Genomic DNA, 26,245 nt, shown 5'->3' with positions numbered 1-26,245 from the left:
GGAGTTCCCTCACTAATTGGCTCCCCACACTGGCCACCTTCACTGCCTCTCTGGCCTTCCTCCTCTATACAGGGGGCTGGAAGAGACGCTCACTAATGACTCTCCCAGCACTAATATTTTATGATGCTGGTGAGCTCAAAGAAAGGAATCGAAAACTAGCTCCTGCAAAAATGGAACAGCTTTGCAATTTCTGTTCTTTATTTGACCACAATTTCTTAAATTATTTAGAACATATTTCCATGTTGAGGTCTCATTACAAAATTTTCCTTTTTTTTTTTTTTTTTGCTCTTGTTGTTGCTGTTTGATTCAGCTTGTTTTGTTCATTTCATCGGGTGGAAACTTTTCATGCTGAGTGCGTTTTTAGGAGACTCTTTAAAAAAGAGATTTAGATCCAGTCTCTCTGCCTCGCTATGGAGTTCCCTGAAATTAACCGGGGGGGGGAGGGAATATATCTAGTCACTTTGAATCTAGGTCAAACCAAGTTTTAATATCCAAAGAATTTAATCAGAAAGCTGGAGTCTCCATTACTGTTTTAAGATAGCAGATTTGGCAAGTGTTCTGTTTTGCTATGAAGGACCCTACCCATCTCAAGGCTAATGCAGCACATATTAGCATTCAAGACCTCCGGAAATCTCCTTTTTGTTTTACATTTAACTCTATGTATCCTAGCATTTGTTAGATAAAGGAATCTCTGCTTCAGCTGTAGTCTCCTAGGTCATATCAGATTTCTGTCTTTAGTTTAGGGTGTTTCAACGGTTATCAATTGATTCAACACATTCCCCAAAGTAAATATGACAATGACTCGTTCATTTAGAATTTATGCACCTTAAGGGTACAGAGGCAAACCTAATCGTATTAGTAGTGTAAATACAGTTAAGAGATTTCTAATATTCTTAAGAAGATATTGTGTTTTGTGTGTGTATTGGGGGTGGTGTTGGCTGGGGTCAGTTTTTCTTTCTTTCTTTCTTTCTTTCTTTCTTTCTTTCTTTCTTTCTTTCTTTCTTTCTTTCTCTCTCTCTCTCTCTCTTTCTTTCTTTCCTTCTTTCTTCTTTCCTCTTTTCTTTTCTTTTCTCTTTTCTTTTCTTTTCTGGCTGCATCTGTGGCATATGGATGTACTCAGGCTAGGGGTCTAAGTGGAGCTGCAGCTGCCGGCCTATGCCACAGCCACAGCAACTCAGGATCTGAGCCGCGTCTGTGACCTACACTGCAGCTCATGGCAATGCCAGATCATTAACCCACTGAATAAGCCCAGGAAGCAAACCTGCATCTCATGGATACTAACTGGGTTCTTAACTTGCTGAGCCACAACAGGAACTCCAAGATCAACTTTCTTTTTATTTTTTTAATTTTTAAAAATTTTAAAGTATAGTTGATTTACTATGTTGTGCCAGTTTCTGCTGTACAGCAAAGTGACTCAGTCATAATAATAATTCATAAGAATAATATTTTTTTAATATTTTATTTTTCATCTTAGTCTATCCCAGGAGATTGGATATAGTTCCCTGTGCTATAGAGCGGGATCTTTTAGCCTATATATTCTAAATGCAACCGTTTGCAGCTATGAACCCTAAGCTCCCCGCCCATCCCTCCCCCTTGGCAACCACAAGTCTGTTCTCCATGTCTGTGAGTCTGTTTCTGTTTTGCAGGTAGGTTCATTTATGCCATATTTTAAATTCCACATATAAGTGATATCATATGGTATATGTCCTTCTCTTTCTTCATACTTACTTCGTTTAGTATGATAATTCCAGTTGCATCCATGTTGCTGCAAATGGCATGATTTCATTCTTTTTTATGGCTAAATTATATTCCATTATATATATTACCACATCTTCTTTTTTTTTTTTTCTTTTGTCTTTTGTCTTTTTAGGACCACACCTGCAGCATATGGAGGTTCCAAGGCTAGGGGTCCAATCAGAGCTGTAGCCACCAGCCTACGCCAGAGCCACAGCAACACCATATCTGAGCTGTGTCTGCGACCTACACCACAGCTCATGGCAATGCGAGATCCTTAACTCACTGAGCAAGGCCAGGGATCAAACCATGACCTCATGGTTCCTAGTCGGATTCATTTCCACTGTGCCACGATGGGAACTCCTTTGTTTTTTTGTTTTGTTTTGTTTTGTTTTGCACATCTTCTTAATCCATTCATCTGTTGATGGGCATTCAGGTTGTTCCCATGAAGAAGATATTGTTTTAAAATTAAAAAAATCTTTTGCATTAAAAAAGGTGTCAAATACAAATGATCATAAGTTAATTTCCAAAGCTGACGCAGGAGCCCCTCTTTGTTGTACACATTTTTAGCCATTGTTTGTGACACCCTTTACAAAAGAAATCATTTTTGTACATTCTGCAATTCTACCTTTTTCCTTTCTGGATGTAGTGATGCTACAAATTAGTAGAAATGAATAATATTGCTGCTATAGAGTATACCATGTTGGAAAATGTGATGTGTTTGGTCTCAGTGTGAATTTGCTTTCTGTGACTCAACCCAGGGTGATGATGAAAGCACTCGTGATAGCAAAAATATTTGAGCTGAGTTTGGGTAAACACAGACGGCAAGTGTATCATCAAAGAATTGACCCAATCAATTCTGGAGGCAAACTGTTTTGCCTGAGATTCCTCAATTTAGCAAGAAGTAGAGCAAGATGTAGAAAACATGGCTGTTGCCTCTAGGGTCAGGCTTTTTTCACTACCTGGGTCTTAATTTGGTGAGTGGGGGAGCCCTCTCTAGGGCCATCTTGCTTTTCCAAAAATGCTCTTATACTGACCCAACGCCTTCACACCAAAGCAGCCGCAAATCACTTGTTGATGGTACACTGAGAGCCTGCCTACAAAATTGTTCAATTTTCCCCCAAACCATATACTTAGCCTCTAAGATTTGTTTTTGTTCCAAGGCATCTGACTCAGTTGTGGCCCCGTACAGACACAGTGTGTGGGTCGGGGTAGAAAGGGTAGGGAGTATACATATATATATAAATATATCCTGCCACATTATTGAGCCTGACCTTTCCTCCCGTTTCCACCTCCTGCTTACTGGTAAACCGTGGGTAAATGGGTATTTTAAGAAGAATGTACTGAGAGATCACCAAAGCAAGCTGAATTCAAGTTGAGCTTCTAGCCACAGGCCACAGTAACCTAATCCTTGAAATGTTCACCACTGATCTTGGCAGCTGTTTTCTTTTGGTTTGTGATTTTCAATAAGATCCCAACAACCAAAAGGGGAAGAAAAAAAAAAAAAAAAAAAAAGAACAAGCCAAGGGAGAAAAATCCCTAACCTTCCCAAACCAGCCATTTATCACAGTCATTCACACAACAACCTCAAGGGAGGTCACTGCTACTTAAGAATTGGCCCCGGTGCTGTGGTGCGCACCAGAGGGCATTTTTGGCCTAACAAACCAATTAGCCAATGATCATATCCACTTCCTTGCTCCTTCCTGAATTTCTTAAACATGTGTTTTTTGGAATCCACCTCTGTTGCCACATAGACCCAAGCGACAAATCATCAACCCCAAAGAGCCAGGGCTCCGCAGCAAACCACCAGCGCATGCTGCAGCTGCCAGAGGGCAGAAGGGAGTGATAAGCCAGACTACCAAATTTGGTAAAAAAAAAAAAAAAAAGAAGAAGTTGTTTGTATTGGCTAAGTAGCATATTCCAAAGTGCAGTGATGGCACTTACTCATTTGCAAAATATTCTGAGATCTGTTAGACTTCAGAGGAAACTTGGTGCGAGGGAGGGTATCATCAGGGGTAGGCTGGCTGGCTCCCAGAGAAGCAGTAGCTCTTTTGGTTCTGTTTTTTTGTTGTTGTTGTTGTTTTGGTTTGGTTTTTTTTTTTTTCAGTCTTTTTTTGGGGGCTGCAGGTGCAGCATATGGAAGTTCTGAGGCTGGGGTCGAAATGGAGCTGCAGCTGCGGATCTACACCACTGCTCACGCTGGATCCTTAACCCACTGATTGAAGCCAGGGATTGAACCTGCTTCGATACTAGTTGCGTTGTTACTCCTGAGCCACAGTAGGAACTTCCAGAGAAGCAGCATTTTGATGAAGCGTCTGCAGCCAATACACTGGTCCTTAGCCTGGCTGGTATAGCTATTGGCTTTAGCCCATATAAAACCAAATGATGAAAGATGAGGTTCTTTCAGACGGCTGTTTGATAACCAAACACATAGGGGTCCAATAATAAACCAGAAGCTAGTCTAGGAAGCAACCATGAGACTGAAGCTCTTCCAGATATGGCATGCTCACTCCCCTCCCATTCTTGTCTAGAGTGCTCCTCCCCAGACACCTGGGAAACCACTTTAAAAACCTGTTGCGGAGTTCCGTCATGGCGCAGTGGTTAACGAATCCGACTAGGAACCATGAGTTTCGGGTTCGGTCCCTGCCCTTGCTCAGTGGGTTAACGATCCGGCGTTGCTGTGAGCTGTGGTGTAGGTCGCAGATGTGGCTCGGATCCCGCGTTGCTGTGGCTCTGGTGTAGGCCAGTAGCTACAGCTCCGTTTCGACCCCTAGCCTGGGAACCTCCATATGCCGCAGGAGCAGCCCAAGAAATAGCAACAACAACAACAACAACAACAGAAAAAAAAAAAAAAAAACCTGTTGCTGGCTGGCCAGAAAGCATTGACTCAACCAAGGCAGGAAGATGGCCTCAAAGGACCTGCCGACCCAGCTACAATGTTCCTGTTCCCTGAATAAGCCTGGAGGACCCCTGCACATTTCTATCTTTCTATAGTTCCGAGCTGCCTGCTTTCCTTATGTTCTCATTCTTGCCTGAAACTCTTGGACCCTGTAAGGGATGGACCCAGTATTCGAAGCCATGTATGTTTCTTTCCAAAGTCCCTGTACTCGGTCACTTCAAAGATGTGCTTGGTATCTTAAGATATGCTTCATTTCTTCTCTCCCTTCTGTCATTTACTTTTTAACTGAGAACGTGGTGGGTAGGGCAGAAAAAAGAGGGAGAAGAGACGAGGGAGGAAGGTCTGTACACATTTGGAGATAAAGACACTGACCTTCAGCTAAGAGGAGGAAGAATCCTGAGAACCAGCTTTTTCCAGTTAAAACAATGATAACAAATAACAGCAATAACAGGAGGCCACCTTTTAGGTGCTAATCTTTCTAAGAAGCTTTCATTGATGTCTTACCTAAGTCACTAAAGTCTAACGAACATAGGTGAGCCTTTTTTTTTTTTTTTTTTGGATACTGACGGTATGATGACCAAACAACACTTTAGATATAGCTGTAGTTATAGTTGGTATTAAAAAAAATTGTACTGAAGCTTGAGGGGTTTTCCCCAACCCTTCCCCTAATGTTGAACCTGTTTTCTTGTGATTTCTCCGTCAAGGTGAACCTAGGTGAGATACATTCTAGTTCTGTGAAGAGTATTAGTAGTGAAAGTCTGTTTAATGAGAATTTTGCAACCACAGTAGTTCATAGAGCATGACCTTTTATGGCTCGGGTGACTGTGGTGATCGTATAATTTTGGCTTCATTTTATAAATGGGGAACTAAAGGCCAAGAGGGAGTGACTGGCTGAAAGACATTCAACCAATGAGTGCAGCGTCAATATGTAAAGCACATCTTCGAACTACAAGCGGAAAGTTCTTTCCACCTAGTTAGAGTGACGTTGACAAATGACCACAGGATGCCCTCATGCCTCCCATGTCTGTGACGAGACCCCAAATGCAAATACCACCAACTCAGAAGGCAGTGGGAACACCTTTCCCTCATCCCATAAACACTGGCCTTGTAGCCTCAGACAACAGGTAGGGTTTCCGGGGCCCTCTTTCCAGAATCAAGGGAAATGAGGAGGTTGAACCAGAGCGTTGTCATGGAGGCTTGTGTATCCCCAGCACCTCTCAGGATGCTCTGTAGAGAGCATGGAGAGCAAAGGAAGGCAGAGGAAAGAAAGAGCCAAGATGGCACTGTGGGGGGGCGGGGGCACAGGCGTCAGGCGGCACGGGAGGGGAGCCTGGAGATCAGGCGTCTCTGGGGAGGCCAGGCTGGGTAGCAAGGGCTGAAGCAAAACCTCTAAGAAAACTGATGAAGCATGAGAAGATCTGAGGAGAAAGCCTAAAAAGACACCCAGAGATGAGGGGTTGCTGGAAGAGGGAGCCTCCTAATGGGCGCCATGTCTGACTCTGACAGGAAGTGGAGGAGCAGGAGGAAACAGACTCCGGCTTCTCTCCTCACCTCACCCCAGCACTCCAGACACTGCAGATAAGAAAGGGGCTGAGGTCCAACACTCTTTAACTCCATGCCCATGGCAGAGGCTTGTTACGTGAGGCCTGAGGCTAACAGAGTGCTATGCAGGCCAATCAGAATTACCCAGAGGCTACTTATAATTAAAGAAAAAGAAATACCTATCTGTGACCAATAATGAAGTTTGCGGCAAATTATGTGATTTTTTGTTTTGTTTTGTTTGCTTTTTAGGGCTGCACCCATGGCATATGGAAGTTCCCAGACTGGGGGTCAAATCAGAACTGTAGCCTATGTCACAGCTATAGCGATGCCTGATCCGAGCCCCATCTTCGACCTACACTACAGCCACAGCAACACCAGATCCTTAACCCACTCAACAAGGCCAGGGATCAAACCTGTGTCCTCGTGATTGCAGGTCAGATTCGTTTCCACTGAGCCATGGATGGGAACTCCATGAATTTTATTTAGAATGAGAAAGAACTCACAGGACATCTACCACAAAAGTTTGTAAAACCCATCAAATGCCAAAAAAAAAAAAAAAAAGACAAAATAAAAACCCATAATATTTTTATCGATTAATTTTCTGGCACACCTCTGTACTATTGGGTTTTTTTTTTTTTTTCCTACATTTTTGTCTGCATTTTCTTTTTGATGCATCACCACTTTAGGTAATGATTTTTAAGTATTATTTCTACATAGAGATGGGGGGTAATTCGATCTTTCTTCTAGCATGGTTGATCAAAATTTGGGTTTTGGTTTCTGGTATTTGAGAGTAATAATCTTGATTAGGCATGGATATGATGCATAAATCTTCCACTTAGACTTTTAGACAAGTGATGTTGGGAAGAACTTTCCACAGATTAACTTCTGGCTCCACACATTTATACCTGGCATCTCCTCCACAACCATCCTAGTGTCAGCACTAGGAGCCTTAGGACACAGTCAGAATAAGACGACTTTGACCCTGTACCCTTGCCACGATGTGGGGCAAGTCCACCCAATGGGTGGTAGGGTCATTCCAGCCATTCCTATACCCGGAGGGCTTGCAGGAACCTAACTGAACGTGGGAATGACCCCAAACCACACAAACATACCCCCAAGAAAACTGAATTTACATATCCTCAGCCCAACTGCTCTTTATCCCCCAAATGCCCAGGGCCACTCCAGTGTCACGTGACAGATAAGGGAAGTGGCGGTGGTGGGGGGGTGGAGGACAGAAATCATGATGACTTTAAAATAGCTTACTTTTGCCAGTTTTACAAAGACATATGAGTACTTGCTCCCATGCAAGCGGGGGAGGGAGGTCCTGAAACTTAAGCCTCATCAGCTTCATAGTAAATCCAGGCCTTAAATCTGGACATGCCAGGCCCCCTGATAAAGCTCAGGGCGCCCCATCCTCCCGTGAAGGCAGGCTCACCTGAAGTCTGGGCTCAGGAGCTGATCTTCCAGATCTGTAACTGGGGAGCGGGGGGCTGATGCGTTGCAGATAATCCTTAAAATGCATCCATATGTGGCTGGATTTGTCTGACGAGTGGGGAGGCCAGGGAGGAACAGAGACCAGCAAACCTATCTATATTCGTGGGTTGATTAGCACCGCGGGGAAGGGGACCAGGGGGCAGGCTGGCGGGGTGTGTGGGAAGCGGGATGGGGTAGGGGGAGGAGGACAGCATGGCGACACACACACACACACACACACACCCAGGGGCTGCCTGTGAAGCCGGAGGAGAGGGTGACTCAAGGACCCAGGAAGTCGTGGGCACTCAGGTCATTGCCTGGTCCAGCCCCAGGTGACTGGGTGTGTGACAGCGGGCTAGCCCCCATCTCACATCCGACCAGCACGGCTCTGGCACCTCCAGGACTGGCCACTCAGAGGAGATGGCTCTGCCTGTGGACACAGTGTGTGCCGGCAGCTGGGGGAGGGGGCGGAGTCAGCCCAGGAGGCTGGGCACAGAGGGGACGCCACGAGGAGACCTTGGGCGGGAGAGGAGGGAGGTGGAGGATGCCACGTGATGACCCCGCCGGCACATGTGACACCTCCTCCCAGGATCCCCAAAGTGGGGATCTGCAGCGCAGGGAGGCCCAGGTGAGCAGGTGGGGGCCGGGGGAGGTACAAGTCGCAATTCATGGACATTAGCATCTCAGCCTGCTTTCTCAGAACCCCATCTGGGCAATATTATTGCTCTGATTTTGAAGGTGGAGGAAGGATAGGGGACCCAGGCCCAGCCGTTAGGGGTGAGAGGTTCAAAGGAGAACAAGACTCTACATAGGCATTTATTGCTTCATTCCTGTACCATTTGTTGAGCTTCTGCAATCTGCCAGGAATGATGTGGAGTAAAAGAGAGAGTTCCAGCTGATCCACCACCGAGGGAACGGGTGGTCACCTCGGAGTTAAGGCATCGCTCCATCTCATGGGAGTCGATGTGCAAACCAAGCGGAAGGCAGCACCACCTAAAGGTCAAGGTTGTGGACTCTGGAGCTGAATGACCTGGGTTGAAACTAAGAGCCGCCCTTTTCCCCCGCTGTGAGAACATAAGCAAAGTGCCTCGTCTCCCTGACCTCCTGCAGCGACAGTGGTGGCACCGTCTCTGACCTCCAGGGCAATGACCTACGATGCTTGGATGTTTGCTTATTGTTCAGTGTGTGCTGGATGCAGCTCCTTAACTGAGATCATGTAAGGCAGAGGCTGGACCGTGTGGATCTTATTTCCCATTGGACCTGGGGCCATGCTCAGCCCTAAATACGGGGAGGGGGTAGGGGGGAGTGGGGCCAGGTGGGCCTTACCTGGCTCCCCAGCTCCCAAAAATTCAGCCGCAAAGGCAGGGCCATCAGAGCTCCTGGATACTGAGACATATCAAGGTGCCCGCCTTGTCCCACCATCTCCTAATTCTCCTACAGACCTTCTGAAGCTGTAGGAGGGCTTTGCCAGCCCCCACACAGCACTATGCTGATGCTTCACAGGACAGAGCTCACTTAATCCTCACAACAACCCCACGAGGCTGTCAACTGTTATTATTTCTAATAACATCTGTAAGAAGATGGAGAAATGGAGACACAGAGAGGCTGCCACATCCAAGTTACACACCTGTGGGACAGGGCAGGCAGTGCAGACAGCTGGACTCCCACCTCTGTGTCATCAGACCAAAAATACAGTTCCCACACCATCACACACACACACACACACACACACACACACACACACCCTGGGAACTCCTGTTTTCAAGAACTGCTAGATGCCAAGTTCTGGCTTTCAGAGCCAATGAGACAACAAGTTGTCTATCATGTGTAAGAGAGCTTATTTGGGAGTTCCCATTACGGCTCAGTGGGTTCGGAACCTGACATAGTGTCCATGAGGATGCAGGTTCGATCTCTGGCCTTGCTCAGTGGGTTAAGGATCCAGCGTTGCCACGGGCTGTGATGTAGGTCAGAGAAGTGGCTCAGATCCAGTGTTGCCATGGCTGTAGCATAGGCCAGCAGCTGTAGCTTACATTTGACCCCTAGCCCGGGAACTTCTATATGCCACTTCTAATGGGTGTGACCACTAAAAAAAGAGAGAGAGATGGGAATTCCCATCATGGCTCAGTGGAAATGAATCTGACTAGTAACCATGAGGATACGGGTTTGATCCTTGGCCTCTCTCAGTGGGTTGAGGATATGGTGTTGCTGTGAGCTGTGGTGTAGTTTCAGATCCAATTTGGATCCTGTGTTGCCCTGGCTGTGGCGTAGGCTGGCAGCTGCAGCTCCTATTCAACCCCTAGCTTGAGAACCTCCATATGCCACAGGCACAGCCCTAAAAAAAGCAAAAAAAAAAAAAAAAATAGAGAGAGAGACAGATTATTTGATGCTAACATAGTAGATTTATTCTCTGTCCTTCTAGGGCACAGAACCAAAACTGAAAGCTGGAACCTACAGGAAGCTGATAGTGGCTCAACCTAAGATGTGTAATAAGAGAAAAGTGTTACTGTGGAAGGTAACGAGCTCCCCGTCAGTGGAAGTGTCACAGTTTGGGCAGCTGCAAGCCAGAAAAGGTCTATGCCCTGGAGACGAGGTTAGAAGAAACAAGAATCAAAGCTCCCTCCCTCTGCCCCGGTGCCCTGGCAGTCAGTCCCAACACACCTCCAGAACTGCCATGGCAAAGCATCAGCCAGCAGGAGATGCATGGTGAATAAAACCCAGCCCAGCCGCTCAAGAGGTTAAAGTGTGATTCTCAGATTTTCCAATATTATCTTCATAGAGTTTCTGGGAGGAATTTAATAAAAACAGTGAAGATTCATTCCTTCGTCTCCTAAGAGTAAGTCCATTCTGACCTGGCCCATCGCCCTTTCTGTTCTCTGCTTCCGGTGGGCCCTTTGGGGATTCGGGCTTATTTAAAAAAAAAAAAAAAAAAAACCCACATGTATAATATGTTCTATGGCTTTGCCTCCACAGAGGAAATGCTCTGTGTTACTGTAAATAATAATTTGCAGGTCAGCGAAGGTTGTTAACTGTCCCTGTTGCTTTTTCTCACTTCCCTCCAGACTTTCGTAATTACTCCTGCTCTGAGGCCAGCTGGCAGAGACGCACTGTCCTGCTATCCAGGAAATGACAGCCGAGTGGTACCCTCTTCTCACTGCGGTGAAAGCCTGCGTGTCTGTGGATCGGACCTGTTCGAACCCATATCAAGCTGTTCACGTCTGCATGAAAATAGCCATATGGGAACTCAGCGAGCTGTGGCCCAAAAGACCCAAGGCTGCAGGTCATGGCAGCTGGGTTCTACAACTGCCTCTGCCACTGTCTTGCGTGACTCCAGAATAGTCACGGAACCTCCTGGACTTCTGTGTCTTTGGTCTGCAAGGCTAAGAACACAATTGGTACCTGGACCAACAAAAATCATTGCTATGAGAATTCACACTTTTATCCAATATTTTCTTCTGAATGTTTAGGGAGCATCGTTGGGGGCCAGGCACCATTGTAGTCCCTGCGGAGAGGAGGCGCAGTCATAAACAACATCGGCAAAAGTTCCTTTCCTGCTGCAGCTCCACTGGGGGAAATGGAGAAATAAATGAATAAGCCAGACATACAGAATTTCGAAGGGTGCTGAGTGCTTCCTTGAAAAGCAAAGCAGAATGGGGGATGGCATTGGGGGATGGAATAGGGGGATGGGAGGTCCCCAGGTGGAGGGAACAGCAGGTGCAAAGGTCCTGGAGCAAGAGTGAGCCTGCAGTTCAAGGGCCAGCGAGGCCAGAGTGGCTAGAGCAGAGCCTGGGAGGAGCGGTCACTGAGTCCCAGGGAAGTGGGACACCAGGCAGGGGAACATCTTGTAAGGCCTTTGACTTAAGTCAGAAGGACACCCTGGAGGGTTTGGAGGAGAGGAGTGACATAATTTGATTTGAGTTTGAAAAGATCCTCTCCAGTGGCTGCTTTTAGAAAAGAGTCTGCAATGCCATCACATTTGCCAGGGAGGTTTTTTTTGTCTTTTTGTCTTTTTTTTTTTAGGGCCACACCTGCAGCATAGGGACGTTCCCAGGCTAGGGGTCTAATCAGAGCTGTAGCTGCTGGCCTACACCACAGCCACAGCAACGCCAGATCTGAGCCGTATCTGTGACCTACACCACAGCTCACAGCAACGCCAGATCCTTAACTCACTGAGCAAGGCCAGGGATCGAACCCGCAACCTCATGTTTCCTAGTTGGATTAATTTCCACTGCGCCACACCAGGAACTCCTGCTGGCGTGTTCTGAAAAGCGCAAAGCTCAGCCGGAAGACAACCTACAGGGAAAATCTCAGCTGTGCAGACCCCTCAGAGGTCAACAGTTCTGGAGACCCGGCGTGGACAGGAGATAGGACCATGCCGTCGTGATCATTTTCCCCATGAAGAGGGGAGATTGTTTCCCTCCTGTGAATCTTGGTTGGTCCTGCCACGACTCATCAAATAAGATACTGTGGGAGTGATGCCAGGTCTTTTGAAAGGACTAGCAGTGCAGGAGCAGGACCCAGGGCTCCACCTCTTGGGACCCTGTTCCACCATCAGCTTCTCTGAGCACAGTCCCCCAGTGTGATCTGGATGTCTCCAGGGAGGCCAGGGAGACTCCCATGAGGGGTAGGGAGGCACAGGGGTAGATGCTCTGCCAGCCCCACGGCTGACCAGCTTTGTGGGCTACTGCCCAAGTCGCTTAGGCTGTCCAAGCCTCATTTATGCAGGATAATAAGTTCCACGATCCAGGATCACTATGAAAAAATCAAGAGGAGGAGTTGCTGTGGTGGCGCAGTGGAAAAAAATCCCACTACAAACCATGAGATTGCAGGTTCAATCTCTGGCCTTGCTCAGTGGGTTAAGGATCTGGCATTGCGGTGAGCTGGGGTGTAGGTCATAGATGTGGCTCGGATCCCCGTTGCTGTGACTGTGGTGCAGGCTAGCAGCTACAGCTCCGATTGGACCCCTAGCCTGGGAACCTCCATATGCCACGGGAGCGGCCCTAAAAAGACAAAAAGAAAAAAAATCGAGAGGAGATTAGTGTTGAGTAGCTCTCTGGGTATCTGGCATCACGTTATCACCCTTGTTCCTTTGTTGTGCCCTGTATCAGGCTGAGCCCTCACGCAGGGGCGAGTGCCCCATGTGGCTGGATTCAAACCTTTCTTTCTCCTTTACCAGCTTGATAGGAATACTCCAGCTCTAGACCCGCCCCTCTGGGGGAAGGGATCGCCAAGGTAGGAGACCTTTCAGGGGAGGCGTCTGCTGAGATGTGTATACATTGTAGGAAGGGCTGTGGAGAGAGCCTGGCCAGAGCAGAACCCACGTTGGCTGAGTCCGGTTTACAGGACCCTCTGCTGGGTCAAGGCTTCCCCGGGGATTGGAGGAGAAGCGTGGTTTGTGGGAAACTGAATGTTGGAAGAGGGGCACAACGCTAGGAGCCGGCAAGATGTCTGTGTCTCCCACCCCACGCCTCCCCGATCAGTTCCCAAGGACCGTGAGGCTCCCCCATACTTGTTTTGGAGAGAATTTTAGTCCGTGCTCAGGAGGAGGAGGGGGGTGGGGGGGTGGGGGAAGAAAGCCCGTAAATCAGTAACAGATTTTTCTTCCCATCAGTTGGTTTAAAGGTTTGAGCCAATGTCAACCAATCTAGAATTTCGAAGTTGTAAATATAAAATTGAATGGTAAGATTTTTATCGGAGCTGCTTCATGAAAGGCGCTATTCAGAGGCCTGGTTTATCACACGCCTCACGTCGTCTGAGCAGAGGGATGGGGGCGGCACCGCACTCAGGGGCCAGCAGAGGCAGTGGGGACGTGTTCCCTGCTACCTGGGCTGGGCTACGCACCTCAGGTGTGGCGTTCCTCCTGGACCTTCTCGTGGCTCCGAATGATTCTTCTCCTGTGATTTCTTTTCCTCCAGAACTAATCATTCAGAAATGGTCAGAGCAACAAATACTACAGGACCCGACCTCAACGGTCAGGATTCAGCAGGCACTCATGGTACTCAGCCCTGTAACCAGGTACCGTGGAGAACAACGACAACAGTCATAATAGCAGGGACAGTTACTATTTACTGAGCACCTACTATGTGCCAGGTCCTGAGCTGGCTGCTCTTCCTGTCTTATCTCTGATTCTTCTGGGAAAAAAAAAAAAAAAAAAAAAAAAAAAACAGATAAAGTGGTAATCATTAATTATCTCTATTTTGTACCCCCAAGAAACTGAGACTTTCAGAAGTAAGTTGCCTGACGAGTGAGGCTAAAGAAACGGATGATCATTTCCTTGCTGCTAAAGGGTTTTAAGAAACACCACCTCTCACCCATTACCCAGGATGGTCCTCTCGGGTCTAGCCCTTGGCTGACGTTCCCTACATCAATAAACACGTATAAAGCACTGGAGTTCCCATCGTGGCTCAGTGTAAATGAATCTGACTAGCAGCCATGAGGACGAGGGTTCGACCCCTGGCCTTGCTCAGTGGGTTAAGGATCCGGCGTTGCCATGAGCTGTGGTGTAGGTTGCAGACGCGGCTCGGATCCCGTGTTGCTGTGGCTGTGATGTAGACCGGCAGCTAGAGCTCCGATTTGACCCCTAGCCTGGGAACCTCCATATGCCACGGACGTGGCCCTAAAAAAAAAAAAGACCAAAAAATGTATAAAGCACTGACTATGTGTATCTGCAAACACAGCATTGGCCACAGAGAAAAAAAATCTGCAGGACAATTATTGTTTCAACTTTGTGGAATGTAATGGAAGGTCAGGGAAACAGGACAGTGTGGGCCAAAGAAACCGGGGAAAATTTTACAGCGAGGGCGATGACTTCAACTGGGCTTTGAAAGATGAAAAAAAAATTATTCAAAGGTTCTTCCTAACTTACTGTGTACCATGTGCCTTTCTTAACACTCAAAGATACAAACTTTGTCATGATAATTTTGAGGTGGAAGGGATTATTTTGTTGAGTAAAAACATCTTATTACTTTCATAGTAATATTTTATTTTCATAGTTTTGGTCCTCTTATAAAAGAAGCATACTTAGAATTTTATTTTTTCTATTCTAAAGGTAGTAAATATTTCTGGCTTAGTTTGACTAAAAATGCAAAAGTTTGTGTCTGTATATATCAAAGCTATATTTATCACCCTTGAATGTAATGTTGCTAAAAATAAGAACACGTTCTAATATTAAAAGTGGAACACTCTTAACTGAGTTGAATACCTTAGGAAAGTTATGATAAGATGTATCTAGGAAATAGGTACCTTTGAGGTTTTTTTTTTTTTTTTTTTTTTTTTTGTCTTTTGTCTTTTTAGGGCCGCTCCCACGGCATATGGAGGTTCCCAGGGTAGGGGTCCAATTGGAGCTGTAGCCACTGGCCTACACCACAGCCACAGCAACGCCAGGTCCAAGCCGCATCTGCAACCTACACCACAGCTAACGGCAACACCAGATCCTTAACCTGCTGAGTGAGGCCAGGGATTGAACCCACCAACCTCATGGTTCCTAGTCAGATTCATTTCCACTGCGCCACACAGGAACTCCTGTTTCTTTTTTTTTTTTTTTTTTTAATTTTTATTATAGTTGATTTACCTTTTAGGTTCTTATACTTAGTTTAAGAAAACAATGTTAGGAATAATGATGAATTTATTCTTTGTAGTGATCTTTTTTCCCCAAGCATTCATCTGATTGCAGTAAACTTCAATGTATAAGATCACAAAAAAAAAAAAAAAAAAAAAACCGACAAAGGTACTTCCTGGTCAGGGGAACAGGCTAGGCAATGGCACTGAGGCAGGAATTAGCGTGACAGGAAGAAGCAAAGTGGAAGGCATCTTAGTGGGAGAATGAAACTATTCCCACCCCTCCAGGGATGGGGTGGGGGAAGGGCATTTGTCTAGGAATAGACCTGGCTGACTGCAAATGACAATTCCAAATGCTTCACCTGTCTTAGTCTCAGAAGGTTTCAGAGTCCTCTGCTCATGGTTGACAGGACTTTATGTGAAGAATTAAAAAGTGAAAAACAGGCCTGATCCCTGCCCTCAAGAGCTTCCAGTCCAGTACGAAGAAGGCTTTGTCTTGCATTAGCAACAATCCCAGGAAAGAAGAGAAATCAGAGCCCCTGGGTTAATTTCCTTCTAAACCACCAAAGGTGGTTTTTAAGACCCTTCTCAATCCAGGAGTTTAGCAGCATTAGATAGGGTTTCAGTTCTGAGCCATCATCCGTGGGGGCTCAAAAAATTGGCAAAGACCTACAGTCTGTGTGGAAATATGGCTGGGAGGCATTCACCCCACACTTATGGCACAGAGAATAATTTTTGCTAAAAAAAAAAAATGTTTAGAGTGAAACACAAGACAGAATGGAACAAACTCCTCCAAAATTTATTTTTTTTAAATGGCTTTTTTTTTTCAATCACTTCTATTGAAAAACCATTCAGCAGGATTTAAATAGCTGACCCTATGCAAGATAAAATTTCACTTTCTCTAACAGGGGAAAGAATTTGAAGCTGAAAAGCCAACTGCTACTTCACTACTTGAACGGAAATCCCCTTGGCTTCTGTGATCTACTCAATCATAAGGCTCCTCTGTTGAGTCACCAAAAGGTAACCAGTGGTCAGGAAGAAAGGGACTGAATGTGGAAGTCATTTCCATTTCACTTTAGCACCTTTGAACATGTTATTGTAATGCTTCTGGTGGAGGTGAGGAAGAAATTCATCACGTGCCATGCTCCTTCATTCAGCAAATATTTATTAAGTGCTGCAATGTGCCAGGCACCATGTTGGCTGTCTTTAAAAAAAAAAAAAATTAAGACGTCCATTAGGGAAAGAAATACTTCTCTGACTTTCTGTAGCATGCCTGGTCTTGTCCTGGAAATGGGGGTGGGGGGTGAGAGGTGGAAGGGGGTCCGGATTCGACTTGCATTATAAGAAAATTATTTCATGGAGAGCAGGAGATGTGCGTGCTTGATCCACCTCTGGATCTAATTGTGTGAACCTCTGTCAGTTACCTGATATCTCTGGGACCTGGTTTCTCCATCCATAAAAATTAAGAGGTTATGCTAGCGGTTCTCAACTATGGCTCTCACATGGGAAGCTTTAAGGATAGACTGATGCTTGACTCCTATTCAGGACCAGTGGTCTCAGAATCTCAGAGGTGGGGCTTGGGGGCAGGTGTTTTTTAAAAGCTCCCCCCAGGGATCCTTCCAGCTCTAGCTTCTTGGGTAAGGACCAAAGACAAACCGATAGAGAGGGACTTACCAAAAAACAAGATGGCAGCTCTGACTTCTTAACCACGGGCAATTCTCAGTGAAGAGTGGAAGGCTTGCCCCTCCCTCCTTCTAGTTCCTGTTTCAGCATATTTATGCTTTCCTTCCTCCTTTCCCCCATTACCATCTGTTTCCTGACTCCCTTTCTCTCCTATCCCACCTGCTATGACCTAGTGCCCTCTGTGCTTTCCTTTTGCTTTGGGTAAAGCATATGGTAGCATCATTTGAAGCTAAAGAAGAATTCATCTCAAGAGTTCCTGCTCTTGAGAAGATGACCTGTAATGGGGAAATGAAAGGCCCTATAACCCTAAGAATGCAATTACAGACTTCAAGCAAATAGGATAGGACACTTCTAAGAGTCAGGGGCCAAGCTAACATCAGACCCTTTAGGCAATACCTTTCCTGGTTCTGTGGAAGAGTTATGTGCCCTCTACCCCCTAGGGGAAAATTACACCAAATTTCTCCAGGATTTAACCTAAAAACCTAAGAAATGTGGAGTGGATCAGGAAGTCTTCTGACCAAAGATTTTTCACCCCATGCTCAGCTCCGAAGCATATCCTGCACACTTTTTGATGTATTTCAATCTGTGGATGTTCTCCTTAAAAGCATGAAAGTTCCATTAAGTTGAAAAATCTGCTTTTAAGGATGTCAAAACATGGAAACCCCCAGGTGCCCCTTAAAGTCCAGTGGTTTTATCTGCTTAAAGACACAGGTGCTGGAGTTCCTGTCATGGCTGTGCAGTTAACGAACCCAACTAGTATCCATGAGGATGAAGGTTCGATCCCTGGCCTCGCTCAGTGGGTTAAGGATCTGGCATTGCCATGAGCTGTGGAGTAGGTTGCAGATGTGGCTGGGATCCCATGTTGCTGTGGCTGTGGTGTAGACCAACAGCCTCAGCTCTGATTAGACCCTTAGCCTGGGAACCTCCACATGCCACGGGTTCAGCCCTAAAGAGACAGAAACAAACAAACAGAACAAAGACACAGGTGCTGAGCTATCTAACTTACAACTTTGCAATGACGTGAACATTGAAGATATTCAACTAATACTCCCTTCTTCTTATGAAAAAAGTAAATTGTACATTGTTAAAGTGGGACATTTCTGCTCAAGGACTTTCTTTCAGCCCCAAACCAAGAACTCTTGGAAGAGTGAGAAGCGTTCCCAGTTCGACTTTTATTCTCTATCATTTTGCAGAGGGTTTGGTACCAGAATGAATGGATGGATGGATGAATCAATGAAGAATGAACAACTCTTTCAATGGAAGCTTCTCCTGTACTGTAATTTTTCTCAAGTATAAACCACTCTCCCTTGCTTCTTCCCCAAATGGCACTGTTCTCCATCACAAGAATTTTTGTACTGCTTCAAGGCTAAGTGACTCAATAACGATGCCCAACCACACCATCTGCACCGGGACCAGATGTCACCCTCACTGCCTTCTTCACCCGTGCCATGACATCCCTGCCCAGAGTAATGGGGAGGTACGTATGACTCTCATAAAGAATTTTCTACTCTAGGTATTCCATCTGGCCCCATGAAAATGCCCTGAAGGTTCACCTGAGACGTTAGTTCTTCATTCTTATCACATTTAATAGTCCATTTATTTTATTTTTCATTTTTTTGTCTCTCTAGGGTCAAACCTACAGCACATGCAAGTACCCAGGCTCGGGGTTGAATTGGAGCTGTAGCCACAGCTCAGAGCAACGCTGGATCCTGAACTCACTGAGTGGAGCCAGGGATCGAATCTGCATTCTCATGGATATTCATTGGTTTCATTACTGCTGCGCCACAACGGGAACTCCCAATCATCTACTTTTAAATTTGTATTTTGAAATGCTTGTACAGTCACCGGAAGCTGCAAAAAATGTACAGAAATATCCCATGTACCTTTCACCAAGCCTCTCTAGTTTGCTAAACAAATATGTGATTTGGCAGAATAACTTTTATCAGGTGTTTTCCTGTGTGGGAATGGAAACAGCGTGAACTGCATCCTGGTTTGCCCAGGACTACAGGCTTCCCAGGATACGGGGCTTTCAGATTTAAAATCAGGACAGTCCCAGGCAGACACAAGTTAGTCACCCTAAAATTATCCACAGAAAACTGCCAAGCAAGGAGTTCCCATTTGCCTCAGCCGGAACGAACCTGACTGGTATCCTTGAAGAGGTGGGTTCAATCCCTGGCCTCCCTCAGTGGGTTAAGGATCCAGCGTTGCCGTGAGCTGTGGTGAAGGTCACAAACTGGCTCAGGTCTGGTGTGGCTGTGGCTGTGGTGTAGGCTGGTGGTTACAGCTCCAGTATGACCCCTAGCCTGGGAACCTCCATATGCCGCATGGGGGGAGGGGGGCTAAAAAGACAAAAATAAATAAATAAATAAAGTAATTTTTAAAAAATAAATAAAACTGTCAAGCAAGCAATATGTGGGGGGATAGGTCCCTGCTGCTCTTTTGGTGCCTCTGTGGCACCAAAAGAACCACTTTCCATCCCTCTCACTGTGCGCTCTGGCTATTACATTTCTCCCATTTGTAGATGTTCACTTCCCACTAACCAGGTCTATGTCGCCTCCCAGACCTCTGCTTTTAGAATTAGCCCCTCTCATTTTCCCAAATCCCCCTTAAGTTATCAATATTTCTGTTTTCTCAATTACACTGCTTGTTGCAACAAGATATTGGGGGTTGGAGGGCGGGGACGGTAAGCCTTTCATTCCAATGCAGCGAAAAGAGCCCTGGGCAAGGTCCTCATCCCTCTCCTGCTCTTGCTGCTGAGTGACTTTGTGAAACTTATCTTCCAGCTCTGGACTCCTCCCTCCAAAAAATAAAGGAACTGTCAAAAACCTGCGTTCTCACCTACTGAGACTGTGGACATCTGGGGTTGATTATACTTTGTTGTTGGGGTCTGTCCCATGCATTGCAGAATTTTTAACAGCATCCCTGGCCTCTGCCTCTAGATGCCAAGAGCAGCTCTAAGCTCTGACCACCAAACATCCCCTGGGGGGTAAAAATCACCCCTGGTTGAGGACTGGTCTAAAATATTTTTCAAGTCACTTTCGGTTCTGGAAGCTATTGCTCTCATTAATCCCCAGTGAATAATAAGTGATTAATAGTCTCCTTTCAACCTCCCCAGAATATTTGCATTTTCAAAGTATTACCTGTTTGGAAAACAGTCTAGAAGCATCTTCACCAAAATGTTAAAAACTGCTTTCTCTATGCTAAGTCTGTAAAAGTTTCATTTTTTTTTTTTCTTTTCATCTTTTCCTTCTTCCCTCCTCTTCCTCCTCTTCATTTTTTTTCCTTTTTTGGTTTATTATCTACATGATCATGTATTTCTTGAGTTTTTTAAAAAATTTGTTGGCCATGCCATGGCCATGTATACAGTATATAGAAGTTCTGGAGGCAGGGATCGAACCTGTGCCACACACAGGGAACACATCAGATCCTTAACCCACTGTGCCTCCAGGGAACTCCATGAATCCTCCCTCCTTTTTTTTTTTTTTTTTTTTTTTTTTTTTTTTTTTTTTTACAGCCACATCTGCAGCATATGGACATTCCCAGGCCAGGGTTCAAACTGGAGCTGCAGCTGCCGGCCATAGACATAGTCATACAGGATCCAAGCTGCACCTGCAAACTACACCACAGCTTGCGGCAATGCCAGAAACTTAACCCACTAATCAAGGCCAAGGATCAAACCTTCATCCTCACTGACACTATGTTGAGCCTTAACATGCTGAGCCAGAACGGGAACTCTAGTTATTTTTTTAATTTGCTGTTTTCAAATCTAAATGAAGTCAGTAGTTTTCCAGCCAGTACTAAGGAGCATGAGTTAAACAGGAGCAATTACAGTAAAAATAGGACCTCAGCAAGTCACATCATTTTGAGCTCTCAGATTTTTCATATAGTTGTGTTTACTTTCAAATTTTTTTATTTTTTTTATTTTTTTGTCTATTGAAGGCTGCACCCACGGCATAGGGAGATTCCCATTCTAGGGGTCTAATCAGAGCTGTAGCCACCGGCCTACACCACAGCCACAATGCCAGATCCGAGCCGCATCTGCGACCTACACCACAGCTCACGGCAATGCTGGATCTTTAACCTACTGGGTGAGGCCAGGGATTGAACCCGCAACCCCATGGTTCCTAGTCAGATGGATTCGTTTCTGCTGAGCCACGACTGGGAACTCCAAATTGTATGATGTATTTATCAAGATTAGATTATTTGGGGAAACAAACTAGACTTTTCAAAATACTCTTCACACTGAAAACATCCCTCCAGCTCAGGGTACTTCACCTGAAATGAATAAAACTTCATTAACTCTCCCTTCCCAGAAACACAATGCACCCCAAACCCTTCCCCTCTGACACTGGGCCTATCTAGCTGAGGGAGAGTTCTAGAAATCTAACTTGAAAGTCTAAACCACTTCCAAAGTCACAGACCATTCACTTCATACAAATATGCTGAATACTTGATTGACTTGTATGAAATTATTGGAGCTGACTCCTTCTGATCTACAAACACTGTAATGTTATACAGATATCCCCTAACAATCTTCGGTAACTGTCAAAAAATGAAGGGAATCCCCACTGTGGTGGGAGGAAACAAATGAGACTAGTACCCAGGGGGAGGCAGGTTCCATCCCTGGCCTCACTCAGTGGGTTAAGAATCTGGAGTTGCCTTGAGCTGTGGTGTAGGTCGCAGACGTGGCTTGAATCCCACGTTGCTGTGGCTGTGGCAGAGGCCAGCAGCTGCAGCTCTGATTCAACCCCTAGCTTGGAACTTCCATATGCCCTAAAAAGCAAAATTAAAAAAAAAAAAAAAAGGAAAATCCTAACCATCAGCCCTGGTCCTCCAGCAGGTGCCTTTACATGGAAAGGGGATAGAAAAGGGGTGGGAGGAGGGGGATGCAAAGGCCTGCAGGGAGAAGAGAGAGAATAGAGCCTCTTAGATTCCTAGGGGTGATGGTGACCCCCAGGTGACCTGGTCTTCCTTTACCAAGAAGGAAAGGTTGAGAATCGTGGCTCTGCCCTGTGCAGTGTGTAAGTTCCCTGAGGGCAGAAACCATCTGCTATTTTATGTTGTGCACAGCAAGGACCCAGTCATGGCCCTTGAGTGACTATGTGCACAGGGTCATCTACATCCTTTTGGGCTGTGAAAGGATTCATTCCTGGCCCCATCCATGTAGGGACTCCTTCATTCACTGTATTTCTTACCTGGTACCAGCAAAGAAAAAGGCTAGATTAATGTGGCGGATTCAAAAATCTTGCACCAGCTCTCAAGACAGTTCTAGCCTATGCAAATGAGGCCTAAAGAAGTGGTTTCAGCACTAGAATCCAAGTTCAGTGTGGTTCCATGTGAACCACTTTATCACTGAAACAAGTGAGCCGGGGGAACTCCCTTGAAGTTATGTTTATGACCCCAGTGTCTCTGACAAATGACAGTTAAAGGGAAGGAAAATGTCTACTTGGAAGAAAAAAATTGTTTACTTCATTAATAACTAAATTTTCTCATGCTCAACCACTCATTTTTGGATTCTCAAAACCCAGGAGTCTGCCCCTATTTTCAAAAATACGCATTCGCAGCAAACGCTTCAAAAATATTCTAGTATGCAAAAGTCAGATTGAGGCCATGATGTGGCGCTCGCTGTAAACCTTTTGGATTATTTTGGGGGTGCTTGTTCCCTTTTATAACGTGTATGGTTTATGAACAGAACTGACGAGGATCAGGCCTTCCTGTTGGTAGAAAGCCAATTCGATTTATTCCAAATGATTAGAGCTACTGGCTCTGACTTGAGCTCAGTAGAATTAGACGAATTCCTCAGGGAGGAATGGTCTCCTATTTTTTATAAGAATGTCAACAAACTCCTCAAACTCTCACAAACTCCTATGTTTTGATCATTTTCCTGTTTTGCCCTGACATTTGCATAGCTAACAGCTTCTTCCTACTGAATGGCTTTGACAGGCATGAAGTCTCTGCCAGAGGCTGGACGGGAACCATTCTAGGAGGCACAGCCCGGGATCCGCAGCATGTGGGCTGCTCCCTGGAGGTCACCGACTCTCCTGGTCACCATGATGGAAAGACTGGCAACTTCAGATCAGTTCCACTACTTCTTCCCAAGAGCACCTGGCCCATCATATCTTGCTTTCCTAACCTCTGATTTAGGCATCCAGGATCTCCCAAGGAAAGGAAGACTACCAAGGGAGAGAAAAGACTTCAGAGCAGGGCCTAGGTCAACAGCGATGGGCAGACTGCGTTCACATCCCACCTTGCGGCCTCCCGGGGTACCCAGAGCCAGGCGCATGCGCTCCTCCACCAATCACAGAGGCTAAAGTAGATAAGCCTGCCATGGGCTTCAAGTTTGGATTCTCTGTAATTTTATGGCCACTGATGAAGAAGTCTCTTTTCTTCTGCTCCCCATCCTCCTCTTTCTCCCCTTCTTTCCTCAATTAATCGTTCTCCTTCTCTGTCCCTCTCTCTCCCTCCTTTCCTCCTCCTCCCCCCTCTTTCCTTCTCCCTCCCTTTTTTCTCCCTCCCTCTCCCCTCCATCCCTCTCTCCTTCCTTCTCTTTCCCTCTCTCTCTCTCTCCCTCTTCTTTTTTTTTTTTTTTTCCATAAGGCTTGCTAAAGGCTGGCAAATTCTTCCCAGCAGCCAAATAGAAGTCATTACCAGAAGCACCGCAGCTAAACAGAGGGAAATGTTTAGGTAAGCACTATAATGGGCATGGAAATAAAGAGACCACAATTCAAAGCATAAGTCATCGTGGATGAGAATGCACATGTCTGGGGCTGGGTTTATGAGAAATGAACGGGATGGGGCTGTGTCGGCGAATCCCTGGGCTGGTGTTTTCTTAATGCCAGGAGTGATTTATTTTCTGGTAAACAGTTTTGCTCAAGTAGGGCATCCAATTACTACAAACCTTGTTTGGTATAAAAACTAACTGCATAGAAAAATATTGCCTTAGCAAGGTTTAACTGGTTGTTCATCCAAACATGTGGCAGAACCCGAATTCCAGGGCTCAAAATATCCTCCGATTCTCAGCAGCATCCGAACATCCAGAGGAGATCAGAATCAGTGCTCTCAATGAGGCGTGACTCAGAGGTAGGGTATGGAAAGAGGACATTTCCAGAAAAACCATGGTATGGAAACCAAGACCGCTGGGGGAGGCAAGGCATCCCTTAGGCAGAAGTTCTGCTCGGCTCTTTGGAAGCACGAGTACAAGGCTGGACTGCTTGGGGAAGATGAAAACCAATTTGTTGTTGTTGTTGTTGTTGTTTTCAATCCTCCTTTCCACACAAATCTCTTCACCTACAGCGCTGTTCCCTGGGCTGTTTCATCACCTTATGAAATATATTTAAAACAGACACAAGTAAAAGGATCCTTTAAGAAGGAAGGCAAAGCTCTGGGCTTTTATTTTTTCTAACACACACAAAAATTTAATTGCCTCCTTCAAATTCTCTGGGTTTGCCTCTCAGCATCCTTAAGACCTAATTGTCATACTTTAAATATTTGTTTTGAAGTTAAAAAAAAAAAAAGAAGAAGAAGAACCGAAGAAAGAAAAATGAAAGAGAGAGAGAAATCTGGTCATCAAGAACATTTAGCATCTAGGTCAAAAAATATATATACATATTTTAAAAAGAGAAAGAGGGGGAGACAGGTTTAATATTCAAAATCTTCCCACTTCCCACATCTCTTTTCGATGGGGTTTCCTGCTGGGCTAATAGTTTTCAGTCGCTTCTGCGAGGTGTCTGGTGACCGTGTGTTCTGCACACTGCAAATACACCCGCAGCCTCATATGTCCTGGAGGGTTTGTTTCAAATCCTTTTCCTGTTTCAAGGTGGCAGTTGGCAGGCAGAAAGATCCTAAATGACTCCGGAGCCATTCCAGTCGACGCGATGATGGTGAAGTGTCAGCTTACCCGGCGCACAGACCCGCAACTTCGCCACGAGGCAGCAGGCTCCTGGCTCCCAGCACTGGGTTGCCTGCCACATGCAATCCACTCAACGCAGAGTCAGGGCGCCCCAGGGGGACTTGGCGCGGGGGAAACCTTCCCCTCGGCCATCCCTCCCTTGCAGCAGGCTGATAACTGAACCAAAGCCATTAATTTAAGAATTCCAAAGATGGGGATTTCATAATCTTCCTTGGTGCTTGGTTCCAATGTCTTACAACCAAGACCTGCTCCTTCATCTCCAACCTTAATCTCTCCTGATGCAAGTCCAGCCTCTCCGGGTTTTTGTTTTTGTTTTGTTTTTTTTTTTTTCCTGTCTTCACTAGAAATGAAAAACAGCTGGACACCATCTTCTGCATAAAAACCCTTCATCAACGGGGAGACCATTATTAACTCAACTGGGTTCTTGTCTTCTCCAGGCTAAATGACTTCAGAATTCCTCCAGCAAGGCTGGTTGCTCTCTTATTATTTTCCTGACTCTCAAATCCTCAGGGGCCCAAACTAGAAATTGTATGAGGATTGGACTAACATTAAATGTGTGCGTGTGTAGACGCATGTGTAGGAGAGTTTAGCTCGACATGTGTGACTTTTGTAAACTCTTTTATTGTGAAAAATAGCAAAAAGGGTTTATGTAACTTACATGCGTGCTTTAAAAAACAAAATATCCTCAGTACTCAGGCACCCAAGTTCTTTTTTCTATTAACACCGACCTTGGGTTTGATTGGCTTTATTTGAGAGGAGGTGGAAGGTCATTTTGCTATTGTTTATATTTTAAATTCCATTTATATTTAAATCACACGAAGGATGTTTTACACCAATGATGCTATTTTAAAACTCCTTCACGTGTGTTTGTTACTGCCTCTTTCAAATCTGACAATATTTAGCTAAGGCATCAGGAGCTTTATAAGATGGCCCTTTCTTAAAAAAAAAAAAAAAATGCGGACCCAAATCAAAAAAAGTCTTTAAATGGAGAATGTTTTCAATAAGCCAAGTTTACTAAGAGTCTAGTCCTCCGTTATTGAAATATTCATGTCTGTGCTAAAATACAATGTTTTCATTGGGAAATGTCAGGGAACAGGCCATTTAATCATGTTTCTATCAGATGACATTTGATGGTATCATTTCCATCATCCAAACAAACTGTCAAGAATCAGATGTGCCTAGCATTCAAGTCAGTGAGAGACTCAAGGCCCTGTGGTTGTAACATCATGAATTTTCTACTTCTTATCCATCAAAAAGATGCTGCTTCATGAAAGCATTTGAGATTAAGCAACATGAACAAACCACGGTCATTTTGTATATTTTAAGGGGGAAAAAAATGCGTGAATCAAATCTTCCTTGATGGTACGTCTTGCGTCGCTGCTTGAGTCAAAAGTCCAGAAGCTTCCTGGACATTAAGCCACCCTTTTCAGTTCAGCTGACGTGAAAGGATG

This window comes from Sus scrofa, chromosome 7 (genome assembly GCF_000003025.6).
Source record: "Sus scrofa isolate TJ Tabasco breed Duroc chromosome 7, Sscrofa11.1, whole genome shotgun sequence".
Classification (NCBI taxonomy): Eukaryota; Metazoa; Chordata; class Mammalia; order Artiodactyla; family Suidae; genus Sus; species Sus scrofa.
This window is presented reverse-complemented; position numbering follows the sequence as displayed.